The sequence below is a fragment of the Schistocerca gregaria genome, chromosome 5 (assembly GCF_023897955.1).
Source record: "Schistocerca gregaria isolate iqSchGreg1 chromosome 5, iqSchGreg1.2, whole genome shotgun sequence".
Lineage (NCBI taxonomy): Eukaryota > Metazoa > Arthropoda > Insecta > Orthoptera > Acrididae > Schistocerca > Schistocerca gregaria.
Window position 1 is genome coordinate 649660248 of NC_064924.1, and position 23695 is coordinate 649683942.

Genomic DNA, 23695 nt, shown 5'->3' on the forward strand with positions numbered 1-23695 from the left:
GCAAATGGAATACCACAGACTAATACAAGAATACCTAAATGCATGTCGTACCTTCCCACCGTGAGGCAGACGCATTTCCGAGGGGAGAAACGAGAACAGAAGCCGAGAGCAGAACCATGTTAAGCTGGAAGGCCCTACAATAAGAGACGGACTGGACACCCACGTCGGTAGTCTACCTCTAAGACTACCACCCGCACGTTTTAGCGTGAGACTTCTTTGCGTCTCTGTTACGTCAAGGACCACCCCCCAGCCAATGTTGAAAGCTAGAGCCCTCCAGAAAAACAGTATAGATCTTACGATAACACAAAAAGGGCCACTACCACCCGCAAGTTTTAGCGTGAGACTTTTTCACGTCTCAGGTATGTCAAGGACCACCCCACACCCCATGTTAAAAGATAGAGCACTCCAGGAGAACAATATAGCTCTTACGATAACGCTAAAAGGACCACACCAGCTGCAGGTTTTAGCGTGAGACTTTTTATCGTCTCTGTTACGTAGCAAACTTTAAAAACATTGCCCCACCACGAAAAGTATATCGTTTCTCATTGGATAGACAGAAGTTTTGTACTCGGAGCTTAAGGTTAACATCGAGACCCTGATTGGTCAGATGAAAACAGAGCCAGATAGTTTTTCTAAACCAACTTCGGTAAATTGTACTAAGGAGAAGTTAGGAGAGAGTTGCTTCCGAGATGGCGAAGTGAGCTGAGCTGTGCTGCGCCGGCTGCTGCCCTGACGCTGCCTAAACACCGACAAGGTAATGAACGCACGCGATGCTGCATTTTTGAGTGCATAAGACTTCACTCAGAACTGCAGAAGTCTCATCTGTTACTCCCCCCTTTTTGCGTAATACTAGTGTCGATCGTTAATTAAAACTCATGGTGTTCACATTTGCCACTTGAAGTAAAAATCTGAAACGCGATGATTTCTCTGTTATAACTATTGAGAAGCCACATCAGCCACTGTAATTTACAACAAGTTAGATAAGTAATTAAAGATAATTGAGGGTGACTGTAGACCATTTTTATAGTTTTCTCTTTTGTGAAACTTAATTTAAACCTAGATTATAGATGTGATATGGCATAGGTCATCCTTCGATCCATTGTAGAACTTGGAAACCCACTCAGGGAATATTCGTTCACATTTTTGTTGAGCGCAGTTGGTGCTTACCATCCTGTATTGAAACATTTCCTTTTATCAATAGTGCAATTTAGAAACGATGTTGTGTGATTAGAATAAATTTCCAATGCTAAACTTAACTGCTTTTTCGACGTTATTGTACCAGCGAACTAAAAATAGGAAAGCCTTGAACCCCTTCCACTAAATTTAGTTATTATTAAGATTCTTTTACAGGGAGTGCAGTGGAGCTCACGCTGAGATAATTATTTGGTTATATCATCGCTAGTCTCACTGAACTCTTCTGAATTCTACAAGTCATGTGTGGTCTTACCAGCAACAGGTCCCAGGTTCAAACTAATTAATTCCCTAAAAACACGCTCAGAGCGTCGTTGCGCGAAAGTGGTAGGGAGTCACGATATAGAACAAACAGACACCACCATGAATGTTTAGAAAATGACAAAAAAAGTTAAGCTTCCATTAGGAGAGTGATAAACGATATGAAGCTTCAGAGGGTACGAGAGGTTATTTGCGTGATCACAATCTCGCGTTAAATTTAGAAATACCAGTATCTTGGCAGTGTGAGCCCACTTATCAGTATGATATCACACTCCCGCTGTTGTCGAACCATATACTGATCTCTATATCCTAAACCCCTTGTAGCTTCTCTGAGGCAAGCTGGCCAGCAGTTGTTGTAACTTGTACTTTAGATGATTTACACTGGCACTGGGATGGAATTGACGTCGAAGTTGGCCCTAGGCACATTCCATCAGGGTCGGATTTAGGATTTTTCTGTCTACGGGAGTACCTCATAATCTCTCTGTCCCTACCTCACGCATGGTTCATAGAACTGCGGGTTGTATGGGACGAGCATTGTCATGTTGAAATATGGCATCACGATAGAGTTGTATGAGAGGTAAAACGTAAGGACACAGGATGTCGGTGACACCGTTGTGATGTCAGTTTCATCAACGACTACCGGCAATGACGTGAAGTCATACCCGATGACTCTCCACTCGATGATGACAGTAGTAACACCACTGTCCATCTCCAAAATATTGCAAGAATGGAATCTCTCCTCATAGTCGCCAACTATGGTCGTCCAGTGTTGTGCGGAACAGCTATTCTTCGCTGAACACAGTGCGATGCCGTTTATCAGCAGTCCATTCTATGTGCTCACACTACCACTCAGAACGCAGCCGATTGCGTTTTTACGTTAACTGCAGCCTACGCAAGGTCGATGATTCTCTAGTCCGGCTGCTAATAATCTCTACCACTGTTGCGGGATGTTGCAGATTGTTGCATAGTGTACATATCTTTTACTCTGATGGGAGGCACAGATGCGCAAGTGGTTACATTGTGATACGTACACAATGAGGCGATCCTCCATTCTGGTGGTCATGCATGTTCAACAGGAAACTCGATGATGAGTATCCCTGTACTCATGCTGTGATGCAGTGAAACGTCGTATTACTGTTTTAACCAAGAGTCCCATAAATCTGCATATTGCATCCTTTGACCAGCCTATCAAATAGAGATCTGTAATGATGCTCTTTTGTATCTCTGTGATGTGTTGAAAACGCTGTCCCTTACAAATACGTGCCATCCTCTTGCCATTCGCAGTGATTACTCAATATCAGCCTTATCTACCTTACCAGGCCTGGTAACAAAAATGAACGTGGACAACTCTAAGGAACTCTGATGGACTTCCAACCTTCCATCTCCAATCATTTACGTACCAGACTATGATATGTACGTTTACAAAGTCACACTGATTTCCCACAGTATGTCAATTTTTCACTATATTAAGCTGTACATGCACCTACGATGAAGCTGGTGTTTTAACGTAGTTGGAGCTCTCGTATTTGGAAAGTGAAAACGAAATAAAAACGGAAATGTTTAAAATTAATAATCAATATCAAAATAGGAAGATGCGAAAGAGTTTGGATTCATACTGTCCAGATAGAAATTGGTCAGGACAAGCATTGAACCTTTCGCTACTGGTTGTCTTTTTAGCAGGGAAGCGTGTAATGTTACGACCAGCCAGTCTTCAGAAATTCCGCTACGTTTGTGAAAACGTTATAAATTGCTACCACCATTTAACTAACGTTGTAGAAAGTGCGCACGTCTTCGCAGAAATATGGCTTCGAACCGAGCACACAAGACTCTACATACAGCCTTCACTGATCCTAAAGCGTCTGATTCTTCTCCTATTACGGGCGTCATTCGACCTTGTCGTCATAGTCGCAGTAGGTGGATTAAGGACGGACGGGGATGTCACAGTTCAGCTTGAATTCGAGTCTGTCACAGACTCAATCACGTCGACATGTAAATCTTCATCTACATGAATACTCTGTAGATCACGTATAACCAAATGGCAGATAGTTCCTCGAACCATCCTAAGTCTGATTCTTGAGTTTATCCCGGCGTATTTGATAATCAAAATATCCACGGGTGTACTGCCGGTCTATAGTGTCCAACGGACAAAATATTTCGGCGATCAAACATGTCGCCATCATCAGGTGAACTGACGGACTGAGCTCCTGTGAACGTGCCGGAACGGAGATCCGTACGCTATGGCTGCTCAGAGGGAACGTCGCGTCGAGGATCGATGCCGTGAATACCAGAGGCACACTCGACTGATGTATCCGAGCAAGTCGGCGGTCGCTGAACATTGTTTTTCGGAAAATCACGCTATGGAGTATGACCGCACGAGGATTCTGGTACAGACGTCGAGATACTGGGACAGCGTTGTTAGAGAGGCCATCGAAATTCGCACCAATGACGACCTCATAAACCGTGACTGTGGCTATAATCTTAGCAAGGCATGGGAACCAGCGATTGGGTTAATCAAGAGTAAATCGAGCAAACGTATAGTTGTGACGACCACGGCAGACAGAGCCATCACACCGACGTCATCTCAGACGCCGTCGCAATCTGTTCCACCGCGCGACCGTGGAGCGGGGGGCGGACGGCGGAGGGAGCGCGCCGCGGGCGGAGGGTATTTAAATCGGCCACCGCCGCGACCGAACCCAGCCATAGCGTACGGATCTCCGTCCCGGCACGTTTACAGGAGCTCAGTCCATCAGTTCACCTGATGATGGTGACTTGTTTGATCGCCGAAATATTGTGCCCGTTGGACACTATAGACCGGCAGTACACCCGTGGATATTTTGATCATCCTAAGACTATTTCTCTACCATCCCCCTCTCTAACAGAGCGTGGCTAAAACGAACACTTCAATCATTCTGTACGAGCTCCGATTTCTCTTATTTTAGTACGATGATATTTTCTCGGTAGTATGTTGGTGACAATGAAACACAGTATTTTCAAATTCAGAGGAGAAAGCTGGTGAGCGAAATTTTCCTCATTTGGAGGTAATACAGTATCAGCTGGCCGACTCTGAACTTTTCCGAAGTACTCCGTCGATCCCATCTGGCAACGATCTCGTAATCCACAGCAGTACTATAGCAGAGGTCGGACAAGCGTACTCTAAGCAGTCTGTTTAGCACTCACGTTGAATTTTTGCAGTGTTCTGTCAATAACATCTACATCTACACTCCGCAATCAACCTGACGGTGTGTGGTGGAGGGTACCTTGAGTACCTCTATCTGTTCTCCCCTCTATTCCAGTCTCGTATTGTTCGTGGAAAGAAGGATTGTCGGTATGCTTCTGTGTAGGCTCTAATCTCTCTGATTTTATCCTCATGGTCTCTTCGCGAGATATACGTAGAAGGGAGCAATATACTGCTTGACTCTTCGGTGAAGGTATGTTCTCGAAACTTTAACAAAAGCCCGTACCGAGCTACTGAGCGTCTCTCCTGCTGAGTCTTCCACTGGAGTTTATCTATCATCTCCGTAACGCTTTCGCGATTACTAAATGATTCTGTAACGAAGCGCGCTGCTCTCCTTTGGATGTTCTCTATCTGTTCTATCAACCCTATCTGGTACGGATCCCACACCATTGAGCAGTATTCAAGCAGTGTGTGAACAAGCGTACAGGCAGTCTTTGGTTTATCTTTCCCCCCCCCCCCCCCCCCCCCAACATTACCATGTGATCGTTGCATTTCAACTTCCTCGTAAATTTAATTGCTGGGTATTTAGTTGAAATGGCATCCTTCAGATTTGTGTGAGTTATCGCGAAATCTGGATTTAATGGATTCCTTTTGGTACTCGTGTGGATCATCTCACAATTTTCAATGTTTGGGGTAAATTTCCACTTTTCACACCACACAGAGATCTGATGACTTTACAAGACGGTAAATGACAGCTCCTTCAGCAAACAGTCAAGAGGGTTGCTGAGATTTCCCCCTAAATCGTTAATATATTTAAGAACCGCAGAGGGCCTATCATACTTCCTTGAGGAACGCCAGATACCATTTCTGTTTCACTAGACGACGTTCCGTCTGTGATCTTTTTGTGAGGAAACAGCACAACTGACACGATACTCCATAAGCACAAAACTTGATTATAAGCCGCTTGTGATGCACGGTATCAAAAGCCTTTTGGAAATCTGGAAATATGGGATCAGTTTCAGATCTCTTGAATTAGAACTATTTTGTTCGTGTGGATAAAGAGCTAGTTATGTTTCACATGAACGATATTTTCTGATTCCTTGCTGAATGTGTACCAACAGATCATTTTCCTCGAGGTATGAGATAATAAATGCGAGTATTTTCATAAAGGCCACTAACATCTTGACAAAGGAACTTGCACTTAGGATATGGTAAAAAAGACACTTGAGTATGTCACAAAAATGCCTGGACAGTAGAAATTACCACTGAGCGGGTGGCCAACACTCGGTTAGTCAAGGGAAGTAAGCAATAAGGAAGGCAATGGCTTACCTTCCTGCCAACATAGAGGTCATTAGGGAAAGAGCACGACCTCAGGTTGTTTCAAAAATGGGCAAAGAAATTGACCGGACCTTCCAAGGAAACCATCCCGGAGATTGCTTGAATGATTTAGGGAGGTCACGAAACCTAAATCTGAATGGTCGGACGCCGATTGGAACCATCGTCCTCCAGTACGGAGTCCAGTGTGCTATCAACTGCGCCGCCTCGCTTGGCCACCAATCAAAGGAGACCATACACCTAAGTAAACATAGGCCACAAAATAAAGAAATGAAATAGGGTATTGAGCCGAGAGAGATACTGATGGTGGTGTATGATGGTACACCGTGATAGATTAACTACGAAAGCCAACGTATACTGCTTGGCGGACATTGCTTTGGACCATTCGCAAACGAAACAAGGGATAAAGGGCATCTAATATACTTCTATGCGTAGTTCACTTATTTTGTCCTTAGGCTCGTTACGCGAAGCGATAGTCGAAGGCAGCTGAAATTCTCTGCAGTCACTCGCAATTGCTAGTACCCTACACTTGTCCGTTAGCGTTCTGCGAAAACATCTCCTTCTTTCCGAAGGAATCCAAGCTCACAACGGACTCCCATCCTAGTCGAACCACAGGGCTACAAATCTTGCACAGAATTTCTGAACTTTTCGGGTCTCTTCCTTTACAATGACCTTGTTGGAGTTCCTCACCACTGCGTAGTGGTGTAATGCTTTATAGAGATTCTATACTTTTCCAAAACTCTTGTAAAATACAGTGCTTCCCAATTCACCTTCCCTAAAACTGAATTTGTGTACCCGTTGAATTTCATCTGGTTTCGCTACATTATGATTACGTGTGTTATTGACGTGATATAGTCACGCGAATTTTCGATTAGGTATTTTATTGACGTGATATAGTCAAGCACCACCATTAATACTATATTCAAACATTACAGGAATGTTACTTGAACGTCCCATGTATTAAGCTTATTGAAGTGCTGCCAGCTATTCAGACTGAAGAAAATGTAGTTTTCCTGAACAAGGTTGCACAGAAAGAAGCAGCGAACGCAGAGAGTGAAAGTGTAAAATTGTGACCAATAATAGGTCAACCAAGTCGAAATCCATGAAGAGAGCACATATACGGCTATCGCTCACACCTCTTCGTGATGTCGTCTGAACCTTGTACCGTCCATCCAACTCGACACGCGAGGACATAGGGTGCCGTCCTAGTCTGTACCTCAATCTTGGAGTCGCAATTCCGTCATAGAGGCAGTGTTCAATCACAAAGTAATGAAACAGGACACACCAACGTACGAGATACAAGACGTTGAATCCCTCTGAGGTATCAAAAAATTAAACTCACACAGCTTCCCCCCGCGGTAAGGTACCGATGTAACCGATTTCATGACGTAACTGTTGTAATACGTCATGCTTTAACTGACTTCCTGTGCGTCGATCAACTGAACTGATTTGTGCTGACTTTAACCAGACTACTTTTGGAGATCGTGATGTATCATTCTGTGGGTGACTGGAAGCACTTAGACGTTTGACACATGCGAGGTTAAACTACATTGCTTTTGAGGTTCTAACAACTTGGTTTTAGGGCTTCCAGCATGCTGGAGTAGCTGTGGGTCAGCAACTTCTGTTAATCTGTACAACGGAAATCCAGTCCAGATTTCCAAATCTTACTTTTGTTAATTGACTCGATGACTAGTTTCGGGCAGAGACCCATTTTCAAATCCCCGCAACGTAGTCAAAAATGGTAATTTCGAAGATGGGAAAATCAAATTAAAAATGTGCAACGAACAAATTTCGATGCTGCTAAGGTGCCATTGCACAACGACGTAGACACAGTGACGAAAACGTATTCGGAGGAGACGGAAATAATGTTAATATTTGACTACTCTAGTATCAACGTCTTGTCTCGTAATAGTAGTATAAAGCTTAAATGAATAGAAAAGTAGAAAATATACACCCATGTATAATGGATTCATGAGTGTTTACCTTTACTTGACCCAACAATCGTGACATTGTATTATTTTTACTGATAAGGAAAGATCTTGCTGCAGTGTCAGGCTGTGTCGTGGAAGCGGAACAATCTGTCAGGCCACTGAAATATTTGCTGGGTACCGCAATTTTACTACAAAACGCAAATGAGCTCTATCCAGAACGCATCAAAGTGCATGAAATGTATCTAGTATTATGAAACAACAGTAACAAAAGAAAAATATAGTCAGTGGCTAAAATTCGGACAACGAAATAATCTTGTAAGATATCCAGATGCAATGCGTTCTGCAACTGACTTCAACGTGATATCTGCACCAAGGCATTACAAATTTCGATAAGTTAGCTAAAGCACGTCAACACGGAAGGGCACTCCCTGTCGCAGGTCGATCATCCACTGGCCTCCCTGGCCGTCTGGTATCGGGGTATGTGCTGTCTTGTTCTTGCTGTGTTTATGGAAGTTTCTCTCCATGTGACTGGCTTTCCCCCGAGTTAGTGTAGTCTTCAACGTCCAACAGCAACAGCGGCGAATGTAGCAACTGCAGGGATGCTCGCACAAGTATCGACTGGTCTGACTACAATATGGATGTTTACCGTGAGTCTGGCTGTCAGTTCACTGAACCATTGCGAAAGTTAAATGAAAACTTTAATCTTGTACGTAATTGTAAAAAGTAACCCACTATTGTATCTGCATGCATCAAGGACATATACCATAGTAAAATTGGAGGTTATTTAGAAATTATATGCATAAATATTTATCCCCAATTCCTATCTTCATCTATCGGAATTATAACCTCGTGAAATCTGATGAATGTTTTCGAAAATGGATCGCTTCTACACTCTGTATTCGAAAGTTATGATCGACAAAACACACCCACACAAGCACCCACCCACCCGCCCACCACACACTCACATACACACACACACACACACACACACAAACAAACATATGGTTAAGTGTGACATCCTCACTTTAAAGACAACAGCAAATTAGAATATGACAATATGTAAGAACCACTATAGTTAACGTCGCAAGTACAAATACTTGCTATCATAGACCGTTCTTGTTTTTACACTGACATTTATACAAGACTCTCCACGATGTATCGTCAAAATTCTGAGATATGGCAGGAATGATCAAAGTAGTAAAGATGTCCAGTCAGCAAGGACTCTGAAGTAGGTACATTAACAACTACGAGTACTTCTTCATCTTCGATACTGCCCTTCAAAGCTCTTGTACTCCAAACACTTTCCTTTCCATATTTTGGAAGGAAGTGGTACGGACCAAAATAGGAAAAATGTGTCTAAAATCCATACCTGAAGAGCTATGAGCACTTGTTCGATAGAGGAGATATGTTTCACAGGATCAAAGATGAAGAGGTGTTCGTGGCTCTCAAGGCGTAAATTTTGTAGCCCTTGTTTACTTGACTCTGCTGCTCCGAATGATTGTTCCTCTTATAACCCTGAATACTTACCGTTTTTCCCAGGACATAAAGTCTTTAGAGACATTTAGATAGTTACTGTAAATGTTCGTTTCGTTTCCATGTCTGCTTCATTAGCAATACGATCACTGTGTTTGAGTGCTGCATCGAGGACTCGATTTGACTTCCCAGTGTTGTTGTTGTAGTCTTCAGTCCTGAGACTGGTTTGATGCAGCTCTCCATGCTACTCTATCCTGTGAAAGCATCTTCATCTCCCAGTACCTACTGCAACCTACATCCTTCAGAATCTGTTTAGAGTATTCATCTCTTGGTCTCCCTCTACGATTTTTACCTTCCACGCTGCCCTCCAAGCTAAATTGGTGATCCCTTGATGCCTCAGAACATGTCCTACCAACCGATCCCTTGTTCTCGTCAAGTTGTGCCACAAACTACTCTTCTCCCCAATCCTATTCAATACTTCTTCATTAGTTACGTGATCTACCCATCTAATCTCCAGCATTCTTCTGCAACACCACATTTCGAAAGCTTCTATTCTATTCTTGTCAAACTATTTATCGTCCATGTTTCACTTTCATACATGGCTACACTATGAACAAATACTTTCTATATTCGATGTTAACAAATTTCTCTTCTTCAGAAACAATTTCCTTGCCATTGCCAGTCTACATTTTATATCCTGTCTACTTCGACCATCATCAGTTATTTTACTTCCTAAATAGCAAAACTCCTTTACTACTTTAATATGTCATTTTCTAATCTAATTCCCTCAGCATCACCCGATTTAATTTCACTACATTCCAGTATCCTCGTTTTGCTTTTGTTGATGTTCATCTTATATTCTCCTTTCAAGACACTGTCCATTTCGTTCAACTGCTCTTCCAAGTCCTTTGCCGTCTCTGACAGAATTACAATGTCATCGGTGAACCTCAAAGTTTTTATTTTTTCTCCATGGATTTTAACACCTATTCCGAATTTGAACATCGGGGAGGGGCTACAATCCTGTCTTACTCCCTTCCCAACAACTGTTTCCCTATCATGTCCCTCGACTCCTACAAATGCCATCTGATTTCTGTACAAATTGTAAATAGCCTTTCGCTCCCTGTACTTTACCCCTGCCTTCTTCAGAATTTGAAAGAGAGTATTCCTGTCAACACTGTCAAAAGCTTTTTCCAAGTCTACAAATGCTAGAAACGTAGGTTTGCCTTTTCTTAATCTTTCTTCTAAAATAAGTCGTAAGGTCCGTATTGCCTCACGTGTTCCAACATTTCTACGGAATCCAAACTGATCCTCCCCGAGGTCCGCATCTACCAGTTTTTCCATTCATCTCTAAAGAATTCGCGTTAATATTTTGCAGCTGTGACTTATTAAAGTGATAGTTCGGTAATTTCCACATCTGTCAGCACCTGCTTTCTTTGGGATTGGAATTATTATATTCTTCTTGAAGTCTGAGGGTATTTCGCCTGTCTCGTACAGCTTGCTCACCATCTGGTAGAGTAAAGGTATGACTGGCTCTCCCAAGGCCGTCAGTAGTTCTAATGGAATGTTGTCAACTCCGGCGGCCCCGTTGCGACTCAGGTCTTTCAGTATTCTGTCAAACTCTTCACGCAGTATCTTATCTCCCATTTCGTCTTCATCTACATCGTCTTCCATTTCCATAATATTGTCCTCAAGTACATCGCCCTAGTATAAACCTTCTATATACTCCCTCCACCTTTCTGCCTTCCCTTCTTTGCTTAGAACTGGGTTGCCATCTGAGCTCTTGATATTCATACACGTGGTTCTCTTCTCTCCAAAGGTCTCTTTAATTTTCCTGTAGGCAGTATCTATCTTACCCCTAGTGAGATAAGCTTCGACATCTTTACATTTGTCCTCTAGCCATCCCTGCTTAGCCATTTTGCACTTCCTGTCGATCTCATTTTTGAGACGTTTGTATTCCTTTTTGCCTGCTACATTTACTGCATTTTTATATTTTCCCCTTTCATCAATTAAATTCAATATTTCTTCTGTTACCCTAGGATTTGTAGCAGCCCTCGTCTTTTTACCTACTTTATCCTCTGCTGCCTTCACTACTTCGTCCCTCAGAGCTACCAATTCATCTTCTACTGTGTTTTTCCCCCATTCCTGTCAATTGTTCGCTTATGCTCTCCTTGAAACTCTGTACAACCTCTGGTTCTTTCAGCTTATCCAGATCCCATCTCCTTAAATTCCCACCTTTTTGCAGTTTCTTCAGTTTTAATCTACAGGTCATAACCAAGAGATTGTGGTCAGAGTCCACATCTGCCCCTGGAAATGTCTTACAATTGAAAACTTGGTTCCTAAATCTGTGTCTTACCATTATATAATCTATTTGATACCTTTTAGTATCTCCAGGATTCTTCCATGTATAGAACCTTCTTTTATGATTCTCTAACCAAGTGTGTAAAATTCTACCAGACGGCTTCCTCTTTCATTTCTTAGCCCCAATCCATAATCACCTATTATGTTTCCTTCTCTCCCTTTTCCTACTGATGAATTCCAGTCACCCATGACTATTAAATTTTCGTCTCCCTTCTCTAACTGAATAATTTCCTTTATCTCATCATACATTTCTTCAATTTCTTCGTCATCTGCAGAGCTAGTTGGCATACAAACTTGTACTACTGTAGTAGGCATGGGCTTTCTGTCTATCTTGGCCACAATAATATTTTCACTATGCTGTTTGTAGTAGCTTACCAGCATTCCTATTTTTTTATTCATTATTAAACCTACTCCCACTTTACCACTATTTGATTTTGTATATATAACCCTGTATTCACCTGACCAAAAGTCTTGTTCCTCCTGCCACTGAACTTCACTAATTCCCACTTTATCTAACTTTAACCTATCCCTTTTTAAATTTTCTAACCTACCTGCCCGATTAAGTGATCTGACATTCCATGCTCCTAATCGTAGAACGCCAGTTTTCTTTCTCGTGATAACGACATCCTCCTGAGTAGTCCCCGCTCGGAGATCCGAATGGGGGACTATTTTATCCCCGGAATATTTTACCCAATAGGACGCCATCATCATTTAATCATACAGTAAAGCTGCATGTCCTCGGGAAAAATTACGGCTATAGTTTCCCCTTGCTTTCAGCCGTTCGCAGTACCAGCACAGCAAGGCCGTTTTGGTTAATGTTGCAAGGCCAGATCAGTCTATCATCCAGACTGTTGCCCCTGCAACTATTGAAAAGGCTGCTGCCCCTCTTCAGGAACCACATGTTTGTCTGGCCTCTCAACAGATACCCCTCCGTTGTGGTTGCACCTACGGTACGGCTATCTGTATCGCTGAGGCACGCAAGCCTCCCCACCAACGGCAAGGTCCATGGTTCATCGGGGGAGGTTTTCCCAGTACTGTACGAAAATCTTTCTTGATAGGGGACGGGAACGAGTGGCATTCATTGTTAGTCTCGGACTACCAACTGAGGAGCTATTTGAGTGAGACGTCTCCTAAAGGTCTGCGAAAGTAACAACGTCCGAGACAACCATGTATTAACTTTGAACCCAACTTTCTTCTGACTGGTTTGATGCACCCCGCCACGAATTCCTCTCCTCTGCTAACCTCTTCTTCTCAGAGTAGCACTTGTAACCTACGTCCTCAAGTATTTGCTGGATGTATTCCAATCTCTGTCTTCCTCTACAGTTTTGGCCCACATGTAACATGGAACTAATTCTATCATATCTTAACACATGTTCTATCATCCTATGCCTTCTCCTTATCAGTGTTTTTCACATATTTGTTTTCTCTCCGATTCTCCGTAGAAACTCCTTATTCCTTATCTTATCAGTTCACCTAATTTTCAACATTCGTCTTTAGCACCATATCTCAAATGCTTCGATTCTCTTCTGTTCCGGTTTTCCCACAGTCCATGTTTCACTACCATACAATGCTGTACTCCAGATGTACATTCTCAGGAATTTCTTCGTCAAATTAAGGCGTATTTTTGATACTAGTAGTTTTTTCTTGACCTGGAATGCCTCTTTTGCTGGTACAAGTCTCCTTTTTATGTTCTCCTTGCTCCACCCATCATAGGTTGTTTTGCTGGGTAACAGAATTCCTTGGCGTCATCTTGTTCTTGATAACAAATTATGATGTTAAGTTTCTCGCTGTCCTTATTTCTGATATTTCTCGTGACTTCCGTCTTTCTTCGATTTATTCTCATGGAATATTCAGTAACCAGTAGACTGTTTATTCCATTCGATACAACTTTTAATTAGTTTTGACTTACGCTCTGGGTAGCATGTAATCAGTGCGACTTGTCATGACATGAAAGATAGGGTTTCCTCGACGGATATATTGTACAGGAGGGGCGAATAAAACATAGATTCAACGGTAAGCTTGAAAGACTATCATGGCATTTCAGAATTACGCATGTAGCACGAAAGGACGCATTACTAGCCAAATAACAAGTTAAGCTGGCAAGAAATGAGGAGTGTAAGACAAAAAAGGCACTTAAAACTCTACAAAAGCAAGGAAAACGAATAGTTCGAGAAATGCAGTAAAAACTGAGTGAGACTGCGAAGTGAACTGAGCAGATAGAAATCAAACAAACCTAAATCTCTGAAGTTAAATTTCAGCGCATACGAATCGCCACGCAACAAAACGAGTTAGCTAAGGACGTTCGGCAGGCACGTGAGGGGGTCGCGCAATTTCAAACACAATCTCGTCCGGTAGAGCGCTGTCGAGAGCGTCACAGAAGTTAATAAAATGTTTTGCGATTCTCCAAATCGCTAGGACACAATCACTCCACATAGGTGAATGCAGCAGGAATTTGCTGCACCTGCAGATGAACGCGTAATAGGAAATGCTCCGTCGGTGGCAGGCAGCATGTCAAAGACCAAGCCCAAAATGAATTGTACACGTCCACGGAGGTCACAAACGTAATTACCAGAATCTGACAACACGAGGGTATACCAAAACAGTGCACGAGGATCATTGGGACACGGATAGATCGATTTACGCGCTGCAGACGAGAGGGAAAATTCGTACGGCGGATACGTCCAACCTTTCGACCACAAACTTTTCCTAACCATCCAGAATTTTCACTTCTACAGGGAGGGAAACAACACATTTCATCGAAATTCCGGAATGGCACAGTACGATCACGTGCTATCAGAGTCTTGGCCACTGTAGTACAAGCTCCAGCTAATCTGTGGTTTCTTAGAAGGGTCGATTGCAGAACACATGCATGTAGTTGCGGAGAGTTGACGCTCCTACCGAGAATTTAAGGACCCATTCCTTAGCACATACTGGTCGCAAGACACGCAGGAGGGAATTAAACAGGAGACCATGTTAGGAAACGACTTAGAAGCGTAGGATTCCGCAGTCCTGTCAAATTCTTCGAAACCCTGGTCAAGAACAACCGATCGTAGGATCAACCGAACAGCCACAAGGAAATTACGCGTAAGGCACTGCTAAATTAAATTACCTTTACGTTACCAGCAACTGCTCACCGGTAGATGCAGTGATTCAATCGAAGCTTTCAAGAGGGCGATGTGCGATCTCGAGTACGTGAATGAAATTCACAACTCGCGGGAAAGAAGTAGAATTAATGACCGTAACTGTCCAGATTTGACAGAGAGGAATGACGATGGTCGAATGGAGGGAAAACATTGATCGAATCGAAACGAAAATTCAAATTTCAATTGGAATAACCAGCCGTCATACGAAAATAAAAGACGAGGAAATTATAATCACCGACAAAGCGGAACCTGGAGAAAGCAAGAGAACTCGAGCCAGGATCAACAGGATTGCAGGGACAAATAGCAATGCAATAGCAGGACATACAAAGGACAATATCAGTGGAATATCCAACGTGGCAAATATGGGTAATTGAGGCCACCTAATCCATCGCAGGGGTCACGCAGTGAAAACTCAAACAGGAATTGACACACAACAGCTGCTGCCTCAGCCCAAAACAATGTCGCAGGAATTATCGGAACGAGCGATATTAACTTGTTAGAGTAATAAGATAGACGAGAACTGCGACGGGAAGAGAAGGTGCAGTATGTAAATAGTCTCTAGGGATGGACTATTTAACGTAGTGTTGATATTGTGTTGCTTAGCGTAATTTTACATTTGTTCTAATTCGTGGATATTTTGTTTGTTTGTCACTTCCAATAGTTTACAACATAAATCCTTGTTTAACTTTGTCAAATGAGTTGCGTATTTCTGACATCTTCACGCCAATATTTACTGTAATGTGTCAGATTGATTTAAATTTCCGTAGCCAATTATATCTCATCACCAACTGGCACATTATGTAGCATTCCAAATCAGGCACGTTGCAATACTGAGTAAACAAACAACTGGCCACTGTTATTTTTTTTTGGATCTCACAACTGTCCGATTTCCGCAGTTGAGCACCGTACTCTGTCATAGCATTCTTGTAGAAGAGCCTTCACAGTTATCGCCCTGGTCGATGATATTGTTTCTGTTTACTTTCTGTGGTTTTTTTTACACTGCCCAGGGGACGGCTTAGTTTTTCGTCGTGTCTAGACGGTAAATGCTTATCATGTCCTCCTTCCTCCGTTCGTCGTTGGTTATTTTACTGCCTAGGTAACAGAATTCCTTAACTTCATCTACTTCGCGACGACGAATCCTGATATTAAGTTTCTCACTGTTCTCATTTCTGCTACTTCTCATTACCTTCGTCTCTATTCAATTTACTCTCAATCTATACTGTGTATTCATAAGACTGTTCATACCATTTAGCAGATCATGTAATTCTTCTTCACTTTCACTCAGGAGAGCACTGTCATCAGCGAATCGTGTCATCGATATATTTTCACCTTGAGTTTTAATTCCACTCCTGAACCTTTCTTTTATTTCCATCATTGCTTCCTCCATATACAGATTGAACAGTAGGGCGATAGGCTACATCCTTGTCTTACACCATTTTAGTACGAGCATTTCCTTCTTGGTCGTCCTCTCTTATTATTCGCTCTTGGCAGTTGTAAATATTCCATATGACCAGTCTCTCCGTATAGCTTATCCATACTTTTTTCATAATTTCGAACATCTTGCACGATTTTAAACTGTGGAACGCTTTTTCCAGGTCGACAAATCCTATGAACGTGACTTGATTTATCTTTACTCTTGCTTCCATTAGTAACCGCTACGTCAGAATTGCCTCTTTCGTGCCTTTACTTTTCCTAGAGTCAAACTGATCATCATACAGTGCATCTTCAATTGTCTTTTCCATTTTTCTATATATTATTGCTGTAAGCAACTTCGACGCATCAGCTGTTAAGCTGACTGTGCGATAATTCTCGCAATTGTCAGCTCTAGCCGTCTTCGGAATTGAATAGGTGTTTTGTTGCCACTTCCCCCAATGAATTTAGAAATTCTGATGGAATTTAATCTATCCCTTCTGCCTTATTTGAGCTTAGGTCCTCCAAATCTCTTTTAAATTCTGATTCTTATTATGGATCCCCTATCTCTTCTAGATCGACTCCTTGATTTTAATGTCACCGAAGTTTGTTTTGACTCTCCTGTATGCTGAGTCTGGCCTTCCGACAATCCTTTCTTTCTTCGTCTTTTCACACTTTTCCCGTTCCCATTTCGTCTTAGCTTTCCTGCACTTCCTATATGTTTCATTCCCCAGTGACTTATACTTCTATATTCCTGAGTTTCCCGTAACGTTAATGTATTTCCTCCTTTCAACAATCAACTGAAGTATTTCTTCTGTTACCCATGGTTTCCTCGCAGTTACCTTCTTTGTACCTATGTTTTCCTCCACATATACTGTGAAGGCTCTTTTTAGAGATTTCCTTTCGTCTTCAACTATAGTGCCAACTGAGCTATTCCTTATAGCTGTATCCATAGCCTTGAAGAGCTTCAAGCCTATCTCGTCAATACTTATGAAACATCCCCTTAGAAAAATTATTGAATAACTGTGCTGATAAACCTCTTTCGTTATTTGATTTTCAGACAGCTGAGCAGAACTGAACGTACTCAGACATTTCGCTCTTTACTTATTCTGATCAACACCAAACTGTCACACAAAGTTTTTAACGCAACGCAACCGTACTTTCAAAACTCCCTACAATAGAATGGCCCTGACTAACAATTACCTGTACCTTTCATAAATCACTTACCTCACTTACAGCGAGCGCCACTACTGCCAGCTAAATAAGTGTTCAAACGTATATATATATATATATATATATATATATATATATATATATATATATATATATATATATATATATATCAGTTCAGGACATCCAGTCTTACAAATTTACTCTCACTACGCGCTGTTCACATCCAACTGCCAAACACTACAATAGCAAATTCCAACAATGCAAACCAGCCAAAAACTGCACACATCATAGTCAGTGATTATCATACAGAGCGCCACGTGACGTTACCAACATAAAAACCTAAACAGCCTACTTACACTTAGTACTTCGGTATCCCACTTCCTTCCGTATTGATTCTACATGTCTAATGACTTAAACTTGAGCCTACTCTTCATAACTACTATATTGTGATCTGAGTCTATATTTGCTTCTGGGTACGCCTTACAATCCAGAATCTGATTTCAGAATCGCTGTCTGATCGTGATCTAATATAACTGAAATCTTCCCGTATCACCTGGCCTTTTTGAAAGTATATCTCCTCTTCTTGTGATTCTTAAACAAGGTATTCGTTATTACCAGCTTAATTAGTCTTTCTCCTCTTTTATTCCTTGTCACAATTCCATATTCTTCTGTAACAATTCCTTCTACTCCCTCCCCTACGCCGGCCGGCGTGACCGAGCGGTTCTAGGCGCTTCAGTCTGGAACAGCGCACCCACTACGGTCGCAGATTCGAATTCTGCCCCGGGTATAGATGTGTATGATGTCCTTAGGATAGTTCGGTTTAAGTAGTCCTAAATTCAAGGGGTCTGATGACATCAGACGTTAAGTCTCATAGCGCTCAGAGCCATTTGAAATATTTGAACCTTCCCCTACAACTGCATCCAGTCCCCGTGACTATTAGTTTGTCATCTCCCTTTACATACTGCATTACCCTTTCAATATCCCCACACACTCTATCTATCTATTCATCTTCAGATTGCGAAGTCGGCATGTTTACCTGAACTATCGTTGTCGGTGTTGGTTTGCTGCCGATTCTGATAAGTACGACCCTGTCTTTGAACTGTTCATAGAAACACACTCCCTGCCCCACCTTCCTATTCATAACGAATCCTAATGCTGTTATACCATTTTTTCTGCTGTTGATATTACCCTGTACTCATCACACCAGATATTCAAGTCTTCTTTCCACTTCACTGACCCCTACTATATCTAGATTGAGCCTTTGCATTTTCCTATTCAGATTTTCTAGTTTCCCTACAACGTCCAAGCCTCTGACATTCCACGTCTCCACTCGTAGAACGTTATCCTTTCGTTGATTATTCAATGTTTTTCTCATGGTAACCTGCTCCTTGTCAGTCAGGAGCCCCCTCCTCCTCCCCCCCCCCCCCCCCCGTAGATCCGCAAGGGGGACTATTTCGGAATTTGGTAATGAGATTTCGTGAACCTAGAGGAAGAACATAAGGTACTTTTGTAAATGAAAGGTGTAGCACAAAACACTTCATTTTAAGGGGAGCTGGAACGATGAAAATGATAAAATTAATGTTTTATGTATTTTTCATTATAAAATTAATTGGAATTTTCTGGATAAAACCAATACAGTTTCACCCTTCTAAGTGAATTGTAAGTGTGTTTTTTATCGCTGCAAATTTGACGCGCCGCGTAACCGGTTGTAGCGTCTTGCTGTGCACCTCTAACGGCGCCTCTCGCTGGCTGTGACCAGAGTATCTTTGCGGAATTAGACACTGTTTTGTTTTCCAACGTTGTATGGCTTTATCTCTGTGACAAGTGACTGTTCGTATCGGTAAACATAAACGCTATTAAATGTGTGTTGACTTGTACAGTTTGCGTTGTGTTGCTTAGCTGTTCTGTTTTGCGTATTTGACGAATTTTGCTCGTACCTGTTTTACGTATTTGGTTTGTGGATATCAGTATGCCCTGTTTCAGCCATCGAGTGTTTAAGAAAACTCAAAATGAGTGAAAGAAGAAATATTTTCTTGTTTCGAAGGGAGTTGCTGCTCAGACTGCTTCACCGACTAATCCCAATAATGCGATAGAACTTCTTCCAGCTAGAAACTTTGTGACCGCAAAGAAAAATTTGAAAACTATGAAAGTGACAGTAATGATGTGAATGAAATAATTAACATTTCCTTGCTCTCTAATTTTTTGAAACGTAACGTATGAGGCCAATCTTCCAAAGAAAGAGGACTGGAATTGATAATAACTTTACACATTGGTTTGTCTTGTAAAATGTTATTTAAGTGTAACAAACGTGCTGCAAAAGTTTCGTTTTCAAATTCTAACAGTATCCCTCGTAGTGGTAATAGCGGAGAGAAGGTGTATGACATTAATGTTAGGCTAGCGTATGGCTTGCGTTGCATTGGCAAGGGCAGTGCTGCAGGGAAAATGTTATGTGGAATTTGGAACTTGCCAAAACCACCAATCTAAGTTTGGATTTTATGGTGATCTGGTGGGGATCTTCTGCTGAAGATATTGCTCAAGCAACAATGAAGAAAGCACTTGAAGAAGCTGTGACAGATAATAGGTAATGTAGAGATTTGACTGTTGCTTTAGATGGCTCATGGCAACGTAGAGGCCATAAATCTCTAAATGGAGTCGTGACAGCTAACAGTGGAGACAGTTGCAAGGTAATTGATGTTGCTATTCTCTCAAAACATTGTAAATGTGAAGGGCATACCGAGGACGAACATAGTGAAATTTGTAAAGCAAATTCTCACGGAAAGAGTGGAGCGATTGAAGTAGAGGGAGTAAAAGCAATTTTTTCCAGATCACTGGAGTGGTATAATGCACGATACACTAAATATCTAGGAAATGGTGATTCTAACGGATATAAATCTGTAGAGAAACTCTAATCTTGTGGCAATGAAATTCACATTAAAAAACAGGAGAGCATTGGACATGTGCAGAAGCGCACGGGGGCTCGCTTGCGCAAACTAAGGCAGACGTTAGGATCCCAGAAGCTTAGTGACGGTAAGACGTTTGGAGGAAAAGGAAGATTAACAGATGAAGGAATTGATAGATTGCAGAGGTATTATGGGTGTTCAATTAGGTAAAATACAACAAGCATTGAGCTTATGAGGACAGCAGTATGGGCATAATTTTTTACATTGCATCAACAAATGAGCACCTACAACATGCACTGTGGCCCACAGGTGATGGCGCATGGTGTAAGTACCAATCAGGAAAGGAATACGCCCACTAAAACAGTTTTCCAAATGATGTAATGGATGTAATTAAGCCCATATTCAGAGATTTATCACATCCATGTTTACTGGAAGAGTGTTTATATGGGAATACAAAAAATCCAAATTAAAGTGTAAATAATTTAATTTGGATTAGGATTTCCTAAAGAGTGTTTATACAGATAAAAACATTGCATTTCGGAGTGTATGATGCAGTGGTAACATTCAACGAAGGAAGCATTATCAAATGCGGTGTGCTGAAACGTGTAGGTTTCCAACCAGGACACAACACCATTTCCACAATATGCCTAATTGATGAAGAATGACTAAGAGGTGAAGAAAGAAGAGACAAAAGCCTACATAATGCAGCAAAAGAGAAGAAAAGACCTGTTAAAGGGAAACTAACACTGAAAAAAGAAGAGGGTGCTGATAATCTGTCATATGGGGCACGAATGTATTGAAAAACTTTGGAAGCCATTTCGTGTAACTTTAAAAATTTCATATTTGAGGAACATTTTCTCAAAAACTACTAACATTATATCAATGAAATTTATATACAATATTGTTTTCTTCTTTTCCTTCATTTTTATAACAAATTGTAAAAAAAATGTTGTCTAATTCAGGAGTTATACAAGAAAAAATGCAAAAGCTTTGAGAAAAAATAAACTTCTGTTTAAAAATATTGTAAAACCAAAACCAAACAATATATCTTAACATAACATTATAACTATGTAGAGTAATATTCACTGAACATGTAGTCCAAATTTCAGAGCATTATGTTTAATGGTTTTACAGAAATTGTTCCTTCTACCTGCCAAAATTAACGTGGAGGAGATGGATCTTTCGGGCTCCCCATAATAATGTAAAATATCATTCTTTGAAAGAACTGTTTGCCCTACGACTTTTGAACTTCATAATATTTGTGGAAATGCTTTTATTGGTTGATGTATGCTACGTGATACGATTCAAAGTGATGAATACATCGCTTATACAATCTTCAATGTGTTTACGCCACACGTGCACACTTTTCTTTGTGTATGTACACGTTGCATAAAGTATAGCTACTACTTGCGCTATCCAGTATTTGCGAATGAGAGCACTTAGTGACTTACAACAACATCTTGACGTAATTTCAAACCTATACGAAACTACTTCTCACGCAAAATATGTGCAAAGGAAAAAAGTTTGCCACATACCACATTTTCGCTGTTCATGCAGTAAAACTGTAGCGTCAGGCACGACGCCATGCCGTTTAAATTTATCACTTCTTTGCTACTAAATGCATTTGCAACAGATTTAGCAGACGGTATCTACACATGCCGCAGAGAGGTACCTACAAAATTATATTGCTCTACGACACAGTAAGCGGGTGGGGGGGGGGGGGGAGGAGGAGATGAACAGAGAAAGGGAAGAGAGGGAGATGGTGAGGGGAAGAGAAAATGGACATACAAAGGGAATAGGAAGGTGGACATAGAGAGGGAACAGCAGAGATATACAAAAAGAGTAGAGAGTAGCAGATGAACACAAAGAGAAGCAGAACGACATGGGCAGCATGTGGGGATTGCAGGACAGGAAAAGAGAGAAGGGGAAGAAGGAGATGGAAGACGGCTAGAAATAGAGTGAAGGAGGCGATGGACTGAAGAATGGATAAATACATACTTGGTAAAAGCCGGGTACTCGGCTAGTGTTGCAGTAAAACCGAATGAAATGTGCTCTCTGTTGTTGTTGTTGTGGTTGCTGTGGTCGTCAGTTCAAAGACTGCTTTTATGCTGCCCTCCATGCTGCTCTATTCCGTGCAATTCTCTCCATATCCGAGTACTGCAATCCATATCCTTCTGAATCTACCATCTGTATTCATCTCTTGGTTAGCTCCACGACTTTTAGCCCCCCACACATTCCTCCAATTCTAAACTAGTGATTCCTTGATGTTTCAGTATATGGCCTATCAACCAATTCCTCCTAGACAGGTTGTGCCACAAATTTCTTTTCATTCCAACGATTTTTTAATTGGCTCCTCATTAGTTACGTGATTTGCCCATCTAATCTTCAGCATTCTTCAGTAGCAAAACATACTGAGAGCTTGTATTCTCTTCTTCTCTTAACTGTTTGTAGGTCTTGTTTCACTTCATAAATGGCTACACTCCATCAAATACTTTGGGGAAATACTTCCTAACACTTAAATCTGAATACAATGTTAACAAATTTCTCTTCTTCAAAAATGCTTATCTTGCCATTGCCACTCTACAAACAGTATATCGTCCCTACTTTGCCCATTATTAGTTATATTGCTACCCACACAGCAAAATCCATCTACTGCTTCAATATCTCGTGTGCTAGACTAATACCCTCAGGACAACTTGCTTTAATTCGACTATATTCCACAGTATTCACATAATATCAGAATACTACAAATATAGTAGCAAGAAAATATTATCACACTTTGGAAGCAGAAGACCCATAACAGTTGTATATCAAAAACTTAGTTGATCTCTTATTTGCCTACGTAATCCATTATCAAGTGTAGCTATTTCCGATGGACGTCTGGGCATAAAAATTATGTGTAACCAAAACCTTTAATTAATGTAGCATTTCAACTTCCAGAAAACTCAATAACAGATCGTATAAATACTAAAACAAACATTTATAAATGAACATTACGACATACAAAAATACATGTTCATGGTCTTATGACAGATGACGAATTTTTAATCAATTTCGTATGCCCCTGATTTTACTGTTCTGTTGTATATATATTGGTATGTTAAGGTGTTGTTACTGTTCATTTTAAATGTATCATAAAACGATTCTCATTACAACCTAGCCGGCCGCGTTGGTCTAGCGGTTCTAGGCGCTCAGTCCGGATCCGCGCGACTGCTACGGTTGCAGGTTCGAATCCTTGGATATGTGTGATGTCCTTAGGTTAGCTAGGTTTAGGTAGTTCTAAGTTGTAGGGGACTGATGACCACAGATGTTAAATCCCATAGTGCTCAGAGCCATTTGTTAAAA

At 41.3% G+C, this 23695-nt stretch overlaps 1 protein-coding gene across 1 annotated transcript in view; it reads left to right on the plus strand.

Moving 5' to 3' along the window:
- Nucleotides 1-23695, plus strand: part of LOC126272875 (probable G-protein coupled receptor CG31760) — a 644703-nt gene that overhangs the window by 376946 nt on the left and 244062 nt on the right. The window lies entirely within an intron of this gene.